General features: G+C 41.1%; 1 protein-coding gene across 2 annotated transcripts in view; it reads right to left on the reverse strand.

Moving 5' to 3' along the window:
- Positions 1 to 12,623, reverse strand: part of KLHL29 (kelch like family member 29) — a 625,364-nt gene that overhangs the window by 461,971 nt on the left and 150,770 nt on the right. Inside the window, exon 1 of one of the 2 annotated variants that reach the window (XM_075201373.1) lies at positions 3,912 to 4,102. The exons of the other annotated variant lie outside the window; for it this stretch is intronic. The gene's annotated coding sequence lies outside the window, so the exon portion shown is untranslated. Of the gene's footprint in view, positions 1 to 3,911; positions 4,103 to 12,623 lie in introns of those variants that run through there. 2 annotated transcript variants of the gene reach the window in all.

Here is a 12,623-nt window from a genome sequence, read left to right on the forward strand (position 1 = left end):
CCGGCGTTGTGTCAGGATTCTATGGTGCGCAAACCAGCTGCCAAGAGCCAAGTTCTATAATAAGAGGCAGCACGGCGGCGCTGTCAGGGAGTAAGACGGGTATCATGGCTTTCATGTGGAATTATAGTCGGACTTGTACACTTCAAGTAACAGCACTGACTATTAAGCAGTTACCGGCTGCCGCGCATATCACATCACTTCACAGCGCTAGGCAGTCCTCTGGGGGTGTGGTTTCACCCACATCATGATGTGACCACGCCCCTGTGCCGGGGACTTGCATGTTAGGAGGTAAGTGCCTAGGATGTGCTGATTTTGGAAACTGCACATGTGCAGGGACCACACAGTTTAAATGCGTTACACTGAAATCCGTTCAATTCACTGGAGTCCTGCTGAATGCCTCCAAAGCACGTATATGGTTATAGGGCCTGAGTCATTAAGGAGAACAAAGCAAAAAAAGGAGTAAGTTTGCTCCTGGACAAACCATGTTACAATACAAGGGGAGCAAATTAGTTTATTATTTTGGACATAAGTTAAATACTGGCTGTTTTTTCATGTAGCACAAATACTTGATAACTTTATTTTTACACTGAAATTTAAAGTTGATCTAGGACACGTCCTACCCCAACTATAAATCTGTCCCCATATTATAAATTTACCTCCCCCTCCAATGCAACATGGTTTTGCCCAGATGCAAAGTTACCCCTTATTTTTGCTTTGCTCTCCTTAACGACTCAGGCCCATAAGGTGCTTTACATTTATTTTTGATGTCCTCAGCAGGACATCGTTCATTGAGTTGAATAAAAAGTCCCGACTACTACTACTCTGCCGTCAATGTTCATTGTATAAAGAGGCATGTGGAAAACACCCGCTATATTAAACCATGTTCATAGTCCAACTTCATAAAAATGATTGAAATCACCACATGAAATGATGTCAACACATTACATAAAATTCTAAAACAAATGTGCTCCTTACTGGGTGCTCTTTGTTATTGAATTTTCCACTACAAAGACAATTGAGGCTTTTTATTATACCACTTCTTGCCGAATTTGACAATAAGGTATCTTAAATCTGCATACAGTCAGGATAAGCTCTCGCCAGCAGGGCCCTCTCTTCTAGCATTCTCCTTATACAATTATGTGATTTTTCCAGGTTTTTAAGTAATCAGTTAAATTTGTTGCTTCTGTTTATTTTTTGCACTTTTGTACTTATGCTATTTTGTCTTTTTGTTGTATGTTCTAACCCCCCTTATATACAGTGTTACAGAACCCTTGTGGCCAGTGGCAGTACTACCAGTGGGACCCATGGAGGTAACGGGGCCCGCTGCAGAGAGAACTAGTGGGCCCCGATTTCTTCCTCCCCGCTTCCCTGCACCGGGGCCCACAGCTCGCTAGTCCCACCTCTGCTTGTGTCGCTTTCTAAGTAAAAGATAATAGTAAATAAATGTATTCAGAAACATCCCCTATATACCTCTGATGATATATATTGGAAACAAGACATAATAACGGGTATACAGAACGCTGTGAAATATTTCCGCTTACTAAACATAATGTAGTTAGACATATATACTGTAACTCAGCACATGACATTTTCTAATTAGTGGTTTAGGTCATCTATTTATTATTTATTAGACCTTATTCCCCAATCTGCAATTAAATGCCCCCCCCCCTTGTTGTTTCCTTTCCGTAAGACAATGCGTAAATATTACAGCAGCGGCTTCCTATTTCTGGACCAGACTGAATCAAGTAGGCAAACTAATGATCGAGCAGCTGAAAGCACAATTATACATCACACCGGCTACATGGATGGACTCTCCGATTCATAAAATGAATGACGACACACAAAAATTCTTTCTGCACCCAGCTAAAGAATACACTACACATCTGTCTTTATGCTGGCGGAGACTGTGGAACATCCTTCTCACCGATGTCATCCTCATAGGAATTCCCAGTAACTTGGGGCACGTGTACAAACATGCGTTACTTAGTGTGGCAGAAGAAGCCCTATGCACAAAGAGAAATCAGAAATAGATGCAGAGTTTGGGCATGAAAGAGTTACGTTTTTGCTTAGTTGCTCCTTTGTTATTTTTTGTTGTTTTCTTACTTTTTCTTGTCTGTTTTCTTTGCCTTGTTTTGCTCACATACATATTAAAAGAAACAAGCAAAGCAAAAAAAAAAAAAACAGTACAAAGTTCTACTGAAAAACTCAAAGCATAAAGAAATAGGCATAAATGTACTGCAGGCAAAGGGAACAGATGAAAAAAGAATTTGTGTGGTTTATTTTTACATTTTCTTTGATGGATATTGTGTTTTGAATTTGAGGGTGGGGGGGGGGGGGGACAAAGCATAATAAACAGGGAACCCCCAGCCCAGAAACAAGATAGAAAATAAACAAAAAACACAAGTTAAAAAAAAACAACAACCACATTCTAGCTGTCAATTTATAGAATGTTCTAAATAATTGCTAGAATCTGATTGGTTGCTATGGGCAACATCTCCACTTTTTCAAACTCGCAGCTCGATATATTTACCCATGCATGTATAAGATAGGATAAAGTAGGGATCTTGCGGCGACTGCATGCGGCAGCCTGGTAAGAACCGTGTGCACTTTGATGGCGAATATAAAACCAGTTGCTCCGACGGCACCAGCTACATGTTACACGCTCCTCTGATAATCAGGGACAGATGCCATATGCTCCACGTATTATAGGAGACAGTATAAGACTTGTCAATGTAGAGACTGCAGAATTCTGCAACATAATCGCATTGCATGCGGAGCACACAGTTTTATTGTACACATCTCCAGGTCTCTTGATTGGTGCTTCTAACTGTAGCGGTGATGGGCAACAGGTTGCCCAAGGTCCACATATGGCCCTTCCAGCCATCACCTTTGGCCCCCAGCTGCTTCCTATTTTATTGTAAGATTTGTTTGTTATAGAATGATGTAACCAGGGGCGGACCTAGACTTTTTTAAGGGGTGTGGATTTAGCATAGCCATGCCTTTCGTTCACTCTGATTGGTTGGACCCTCCTCCTGTATTGTTCTATATACTTCCCAACATTTCTGTCCCCACCAACAGGACAGGGGACATGGCCACGGCAAAATGGGGGCCTGGTCACATTGGCCACGTCCCCAGTAGCCTGCCTAGCGCTGTAAAGCACTAGACTGCCCATTACATTCCTCACGGACGGGACAGAGCCCTAAAATCGGGACTGTTACGCTGAAATCGGGACAGACGGTTTTAACTTATTACTGATTAAGGATAATGAGGGGCCCTTTTGAAGCTTAGAGGACCGCACCTGAGCGCCCCGAAGTTTATCAGGTTGCCCATCACCGAACTAGAGAGTTCAGGTTCCCTAAATCCATACCTCTCAACATTTGCAAACAAAAATTGGGACATATGAGCCACACACCCCAATTTGCACAAGCCTTGTCCCATTCACAATCAAATTTGCATGTAGTCACACCCCCATCCTGATAACCGGACCCCCACAGCCCTCTTTGGGGTCAGACTATGGAATTAAAATAGTCTAAATGGTCTTTATCTTGATTAAAGCGTCAATATTTGTCTTTTACAGTGTACACTACTCGTATACAAGTGTTCCCAGTCCTTTGTGAGGGGGACGAGTGTAGCCACCAAAGAGGCGCTCACCTCTGAAGAAGCTGTAATTTGGCGCCAGCTCTGCAAATCACACAAGCAGCGGCAATTAATGTGCAATAAATTGTAACAAACTATTACAGGTTTATTGTGGCAAAGCCATTATTGCCAAGTGCATATCAAACCACCATTACTGCATGTAATTACTGCAGCTTTCATTGAGAACGCTCAGTACTGTTATATTCAGCAGAAACCCTTGTGCTAAGAATCGGAGTTAGGAAAATATTAACCATTTAACACATGAAAGTACGGACTGGGGTTCCTTTTCTCATAACTGGTTCTAAACTGCTGCTGTCAAGCCTGGCTGGAAGGAATTGCGTAAGATTTTAGATTAGCAGGAAAAAGTGTCGGTGTCTCTTCAAATTTGCATAATTACAAGTTTGAAAAATTAAACTAGCCCGACAGTTGTTAATGCAGTTGATTGGTCCAACCACAGCGGCCATCCAATAAACCGCTCACTACAGCCAGTGCACATTATACAGCAACCAATCAGATATTTGCTTTGTCTAACCTGTACTAAATGGAAGCTAAATGCTGATTGGTCGCTATGGGTTAGCAAGCATGGTCACTTTCAGACCCTGTCAATTATATACGCATTACAGTGCCGTACATCTGAAAGGGATCAGCACTGAGTTCAGGGCTGGCTAATTCTCATTGTGTGCATATACTTTGCCTTCCAGGGAAGTGCATGGCTGTTTGGTTCAAAGACTAAATATAATTATGTTGAAAATAAACGCAGATGCATGTAAATTACATTTCAAGCTCTGATTAAATTGCTTTTATTTATTTTGTTTGTTATGCTCCTGTTTCCCAGCAGTAGAAGCTGTGTGTCACAATAAGTCCTTAGGTCACAATACTACATTATTTGACCAATTCAGACTGACAGGGCTAGTTGGTTAAGACGGCCAATACATCTTATAAACTGGTTTGTCGTGATTTTAAAATGAAATAAATGCTGCGTCCCAGCTGTTTTGTGCCTCATACATGAAGCCTAGCGGAGGCAGCCATTTTGTGAGCTGAAGCATTATCTATGAGACGGTAGTCTGTCGATTCACCAGTACAATCAATGCAATACAGTAACACAACGAACCACTTTGTGCCTCAGTGATGTCACTGGTTCTAAGAAAACTGATAGGCTGCATTCCCATGAACATTCAGCCAATATGGCTGCCTCAATGTTGTGCAATTTACAGCAGTTTAAGTGGGCAGCACAGTGGTTAAGTGGTTAGCACTTCTGCCTCAGAGCACTGGGGTCATGAGTTGGATTCCCGGCCATGGCCTTATCTGTGTGAAGTTTGTATGTTCTCCCTGTGTTTGTGTGGGTCTCCTCCGGGCGCTCCGGTTTCCTCCCACACTCCAAAAACATGCTGGTAGGTTAATTGGCGGCTATCAAATTGACCCTAGTCTCCCTCTCTGTCTGTGTGTGTGTCTGTTAGGGAATTTAGACTGTAAGCTCCAATGGGACAGGGACTGATGTGAGTGAGTTCTCTGTACAGCGCTGCGGAATTAGTGGTGCTATATAAATAGCTGCTGATGATGAATGTCATAACGGCCACTTTGTTTTTCCTGGTTCTGGCTTTATACAAGTTGGACCCAAAAGGAAGCATCAAGGTTTGGGCCCCTATTATTGGAAATGTACATAAAAGTAGTGCTGAAAACGAACAACTTTGCACAGATGATAACAAGGCTTTAGTGAAAAAATAAAAAGGATGACAGAATGATAAATCAATGCATGCAGCAAAAGTTGCAGAAGGGAATGTACAACCAGAAAAATGTAAAATGTCTGAAGGTGCAAAACTCCTTTAAGTAAATCCAGACTGGTGCCTGTTAGTTAGCATCACCAAAATTTAATTTCTCCCCATGTGATGAAGATTTTTATTTTACTAATAAATCCCGGTCTGATCAGTGTCCTGGTATCACAATGATATAGCACAGTAATATACTGAGATTCAGCCAGGCGTTGAATTGATTTTGTGCATTCTGGTTGAAACACACAACTTTAAATCTATTCCGCCCAATCATATATGTACTGATCATAAATCATCAATCATATGTGCCATAAACCATCACACATGATATAGTAACATATAAAATAAAGTCATCACCGTATGTTTGCTGTTACAGACCCATCCTCGTTATTCATTCATGTTAAATGAGCAATGCAAAGAAAATGATCTAAATAGATAATTAATGACACGTAGCGAAGATCCATTAATGTTGTGGTACAAGCTTCAAATGAGATGTTGTTTCGATTTAATTGCATTCTTTCCATTACACTATTAAAGGCTATCTACACTATTTTGTTTGTATTGTATAACCCCTTGTAATTGTATGAGCTAAATTACATTTACACAATGGTTATAACAAACAATCATTGACACTCATGTACAGTAGTGTTGTATGGGGATGTAAAGTGTCCACCTTCTGCTAGTCTATTTTACCTAATAAGAAACATTTAATTTACATAGTGGCCCCTAGGATAGTAACACCCAGGATCACTGTATAAACCACTCCTGTATGGGGAGGAAGGGAAAGCAGAGAAAAGATGGGAAAGGGAAAGATATGGAAAAAAGTGAAGAAGAATACAATGTAAGGAGAGAAGGGATGGGAAGAGATGGAAAGAAGGGAAGGGGAATAAACTATAATGAATGGATGATGGGAAGGGAAAGAAAGGAATAAGGGATAATTGAGTAAAGGGGATGATGGGAAGGTCAAGAAATGGAAGAAGAGAGGAGGGGAACACAATATAAGGACAGAAGGGATGGAAGGGAAGACATAGAAAGAACAGAAGGGAAATACAATCTAAGGAAAGAAGGGATGGGAAGGGAAAGAGATGGAGAGAAGGGAAGGGGAATACAATGTAAGGAAAGAAGGGATAGGAGGGAAGACATGGAAAGAGGGGATGGGAAGGAAGACATGGAAAGAAGTCAAAGGGAATACAATGTAAGGAAAGAATGGATGGAAAGGGAAAGATATGGAAACAAGGGAAGGGATCACAATGTAAGGAAAGAAGGGATGGAAGGGAAGACATGAAAAGAAAGGAAAGGGAATACAATGTGAGAAATAAGGGATGGGAAGGGAAAGGGGTGGAAAGAAGGGAAGATAACACAAAGTAAAGAAAGAAGGGGCGGGAGGGAAGACATAGAAAGAAGGCAAGGGGAATACAAAAGAAGGGATGGGAAGGGAAAGAGATGGAAAGGACGGAAGGAAATACAATGTAAGAATTGAAGGGATGGGAAGGGAAAGAGATGGAAAGATGGGAAGGGGAATACAATGTAAGGAAAGAAAGGACAGGAGGGAATACATGGAAAGAGGGGATGGGAAGGAAGAAAGAAGTCAAGGGGAATACAATGTAAGGAAAGAATGGATGGGAAGGGAAAAAAGGTGAATGGAAAGTAAAGAAGGGTTAGTTAAGTGAAGGTAAGACCAGGAAACGTAAAAAAAGAGGTTAAAAAAGTAAGGGAAATAAATGAAAGTAAAGAAAAATAAAAGATCCACAAGAGCTGCAAACAATTTAATAAACGGATTTGAAAGAAAATGACCAGATACTACACAAGAGAACATTTATATTTAAATCCCATTTTATATCTCACTTCAATGGTATAAAGCTTTTTTCCCTGAGAAAATGCACAAATCTTTCAGCTGGTCTAATGTGATATAAAAATGAGTGGTTATGCAGTAATTGCTACTTTGGGGAATGAGCAGCAAATAGATAAATGCTTCCCATATAAACTATTATTCTAGAGTGAATTACTTGTGCCTAAACATTAGCCGTATTGAGCCGATTGAGCACAGTGGTTTAACTCCCTCTGGTGACGTAGAGAGACCACCGGACTGTCCAAACCCCAGCTACTCTGCCCTTCTCTAGCTCTCATCACTGAACAGGAAAACCCTCTGTACCCGAGAGTCTCGTTACTATATATAATTTATGGGTGCACATAAAACATTGGCAGTTCATTAGTTCATAAACAGCACAATGAAATGGGAGAATAAAATCTTTGAGACAATGCTTAATTCATGATTAAGTGGCTGAAATATTTCACAAATTCATTACCATCGTATCACAGATCACATAGAGCAGCCAGAAGAGGACAGAGGAGAACACAGCTGGAGGGATCTTATAGGATCAGTGGATCTGCCAGATGCCAGGTAAATAGAATTGTTTTATTTAATGCCGCCCAAAATTAATTTGTTTCTTTTTTATTATTTTATGGTTATTAGATTTTATTTATAATGTGCCACAAAACATCTGCAGCGCAGTACATGAAATTGACAAAAGTATACAAAACACAGACAGCAAAGATCCATAACACATTACATAAAAAAAAATAATACAAAGACCAGATATCTACTAATTAACAAATTACACACAGATAACTTTGTAATAATGCATATTATGCTATTACAGGACAGTGAGTGAGAGTGATGGTAATGTCCAACGTGAAATAGGCCTAGGCTCAAGAAGAGTGGGTTAGGGACGCAGGAGTAGTAGAAGACAGGGGCAGGCAGGGATGGGGGGCATCTGCCCTCTTCCCCCCCTCGGGCCAGTCCCATAGTGGACTACCTTGGCCTGGGTCACCTGCATTTTTTTCCCCTTAAAATAGGCTGCCGAGTCCAGTCTTGCCCCCCGGGCTAAGGTTTGCCAGCCCTAGAAGGAGAACACAAGGGAATAGGGCCCTGAGAACTTGGGGCCTGATTCATTAAAGAAAGTTGAGTAAGTTTTCTTACTGTTTTCTGGACAAAACCATATTACAATGCAAGGGGTGCAAATTAGTTTACTATTTTGCACATAAGGAAAATACTGGCTGTTTTTTCATGTAGCACACAAATAAATACTTGATAGCTTATTTATACACTGAAATTTAAAGTTGATCTAGGAAATGCCCTACCCCAACTATAAATCTACCACCACATTGTAAATTTACCTCCCCCTCCAATGCAACATGGTTTTGCCTTACTTACTTTTGCTTACTTTCCTTAATGAATCAGGCCCTTACATCCTAAATAAGGGGAAGACATATGAAATTATCATTTAAACACTGTGTTCAGCTAAATGACTTTCATTGTATGTTTTCCAATCTTAAGTAAATAAAAAAAATAAATGATTATCTGTTAAGCAAGAAAAGATATGCATCAGTTAAAATAAAAAATCTAATACTACCGGCACAATTATGGATGCTGTACCGTACACACCCAAATAGAGTAGCACCAGACTGCAATAAACCTAAAAGTTATATCAAGAGGTTAGAAACAGGCGCTTCCCAACAATAGAGAGAACAGTGCTTTTCAATGTAGCAGAAGTAACGGATGGGATTACTGATACTGCTACATTGGATTTTAGTTTCATGTTATATTCTATTCTGTCGAGGTGAGTGTAATACCTAAATTCTTTCACCTTAATTTATGGCATACTTGCCAACTTTTCCTCGTTGGCTTCAGTGAGATCGCAGGGAGGAGACGGGGCTTGACAAATCGAATCATTTTGGCCCTAAAATGACGCAATATTTGCATCATTAAGCCCCGCCCCTGCCACTTATCTATTGCGGCGGCGAGAACCGTGAGGTTGCCCTGCTCTCCCGAGAGGTCTCCTAGAAATGCGGGATTCTACCGGACATTCCGGGAGAGTAGGCAACTATGCGTTAAAGAAAGGAATGAATCTCTAGAGACCGAAGTGTCTTTTACATTTCTGTCTCCATTACTGAAGTCATGTTGTCTTAGCTGTCAGTATTTGATTAAATCTTGGTCTCCATGAAAATGGCCACCTCCATAGGCATCAATACATGGACATAGGACACAATTTCTGAACTGTGTCATTATTGCACAAATGGAGAAGCCAAACATGTCTTGTACTGGCTCAGCATCAGGGAGAATGCCAGACTCTTCAGGGAGGGAGGGAGATCACCCCTATTTCAGGGAGTCTCCCTGACATTCAGGGAGAGTTGGCAAGTATGATTTATGGGTAGAGAGAAGACACTAGTTGCTAAATACGCAGCAGGAGAACCACTGAGCCTTGTTCTGTAGAGCAGTGCAAGTATGAGATTTCATTCTGCACAGCATGATTATAGAGAGAGGTGGAGAAGTCACGTGTTTAGAGCCGATCCGTGTTTTGCGTAAGGGTGCGCAGCACTTTCACCCTTCCATTTTGCACCAGGTCCGAGCTGGTGGTGATCGGGTATCGTCCTATACATTTAATGGGTTGAATACTGCACCTATCAGATGCACTTCAGCCGATATGCCTAGGTGCATTATGCCCGATGTGTTTTTTTTGGTATGCAGATGAGGTCCTCTGTATGTAGCACACAAGTTGTGTTTGTGAAAGGGGTCGTAAAGCCCTCAACTACAACCTCTAAACCCCTTTGTCCTCAACACACAGCGATGTCATGTTTTCATACACTTTAGAATTACAAACAAAAAGTCTCACACTCGCTGTATCAGTTGCTCTCTCCTAGTATCACGCTGAGATCAGCCTCAGTTCTTTTAAACTTTCACACAGCAGGCATTTAGAAGGATCGAATCTGCGCACATTTGCTGTGCTCAAAAACTTAAAAGCAGAAAAGCAGCACTGAAAAAAATGTTTACAAATGCCTGGTATTTTGGTTCTTGGATTTTAACACATTCATTGGCAGGGTCCTTGCCAAAACTGCACCTCTGAAAGCTCTGCAATTTACTGCATTTTCAAGTTGCAATTATTTTACAATTTACAATTTTTTTTTCACTGCCCAAACTAGCAGTTACTGACAGCTAGGAAGTGTATCTTTGCAGGCAGTGTCGGACTGGGACATGAAGGGCCCACCGGGGGAAATGCAGCGGTAGGGGCCCACTACAATGGGGTGTGGCCAACTGTAAGAGGGGTTGTGGTCAGTCATTAAAGGGGATGGGGTCAGGCCATGGAGGACAACGTATAGCACCTTAGTATGGTCCATAAAGAAAAAGAGGACATTTGCAGTGAGGAGCCGCGAAGGAAAAGACAGAAGAGAAGAAAGAAGTCAATAGGAAAGTAAGTGAAGGGGAGCAAATGCAGCATGGAGGGCACTGTGTGAAACAGGGGAGACAGGGAAAGGGGAGGGATGAATTGAATACAATCAATCATCATCAGCTATTTGTGTGCTGTCCATTCTTTGTGGTTAGTGTTCTCTCCCCTCATAGTGTACACAGAAAACAAATGCTATACTACAGTACTAGAGATCAACCATTCATCATATGAAAACCACAATATAAGGGTATAGACTAAAAATTAATATATCCATGAAGCACTATGGAGACCACAAAATTATTAGCATAAAAATATATGCACATTTAAAATATTACATAAATCTAATTACACTCTAGACACTGGCAAATAAAAACAGGACTCTAAAAAATGATCTACCCACAAAATGTACACTCAATAATAATCCAATGCCACTACAAAGGACAAAAGCAAAACATTAATATTAAAGCATATAGCAGATGCAATCCTATAAGGACCTAACTGTCTGAATGTGTTTTATTCTGATTAAGATATGCTTCTATAGGGAATAGAGTCCCACAATTGATTGAAAACAAATAAACATGGAACATGATATAAACAGTGAATTTGGTTACTAGTTTATTAGGAATCCATTCATTGGTCAGCTGCAATAGGATCCTTTTATAGAGGCACTGAAGACGTATATTGCAATGAAGCCATTCTAATTTATCTCCCTCCCTCCGAGGTCACACAGTGGAGAGCTCTAGAGAAGTTTGCACGATTTATTACTTACTGATTACACGGACTCACACTGCAGTTAGGATGGCAACTTTATGACTACAGGACGCCTGCAACTACAGCAGAAGGAGTAATCTGAGATCTGTGTCACTGTGAAGCATTTCTGCCTCTCTCTGTCTCAGGAGCAGGAAGTGTTCTCACGTGCTGGCTGTAGGCAGGGATTAGTTTGACAGTCTCCGTTTCATATGTAGACTGACCGCAACTCGGTAATTCTCTGCTCTGCCTCACCAACAAAGAGGGCGGGGTTATCAGGCAACAGGGCCTCCCGGGGGATACCCCGGCTCCCCGGCAGGCCAGTCCGACACTGTTTGCAGAAATGTACAGTGTAAACTAATTTTTTCATACACAGTGATGTCACAGCAACTCAAATGACTGCAGTCTTGGCATTTATGAAGATGCAAATATGCAGTGCGAATGTTATTTTGTGAGGTTACACACATACTTTTGCACAAATGCACCTGTGTGTGTGGGGGGGGGGGGGGATTTGCATTTCTGGCTAAAACATCATTTTATTATGCAGGAAAGGGTTATTTCAATGAAATTAAGGGCTAGAAAGGATGCAAGTAGGGGAGGATCCCCTGCTTTTCAGGAGGGTGTACAGCCTTTTTATCACTGCAAAAGGTACCACCTCTGGCATACCTTCTTACTCTCCCAAAAATATCTGTAGACTTTCAAATTCTATTTCTTGTGTAGTAGGTGTGGCCTTGACACAATTCGCACTATTAGACCCTGCCTCTACTGTGAAGGCTCAAAAGGTAGGCAAAAAGTAGGTTCAAAATGTAGGCATCAGGCCATCTCTATACTTTAATGGAAAGCATTTTGCACTGTCCAGGTACACTTAGGCACAGAAGTGCATTTCTAGGTGGATTTTTCCCAATGTAAAACAAAGCTTTAACCATGCGAGCATGCCACAAGTGATGAATGCAGTCCTGGAGTCGACCCCATCCCCGCTCATGATTAATTTAATACCTACATTTAGCTAAACTGAGCATTAATTTAGGAGAAAAATATAAACATTAAAATTAGCAAAAAGGCCCTGTCCTAAGACATCATAGGTTGGATTGACTAACCTGGCAGCCTGCGGAAGCTATGAAAAATATGTATATTAAATCTTCACTTGTCAAATAAAATACAGTCTGCATCTGGAATTGTAGCTAAAAAAAGGAATACATAAGAACGGCTTACACTCTATATGTAAATACTTCCAGCTTTTCAGAAT

The sequence above is a fragment of the Mixophyes fleayi genome, chromosome 3 (assembly GCF_038048845.1).
Source record: "Mixophyes fleayi isolate aMixFle1 chromosome 3, aMixFle1.hap1, whole genome shotgun sequence".
In the NCBI taxonomy this organism is placed as follows: Eukaryota; Metazoa; Chordata; class Amphibia; order Anura; family Limnodynastidae; genus Mixophyes; species Mixophyes fleayi.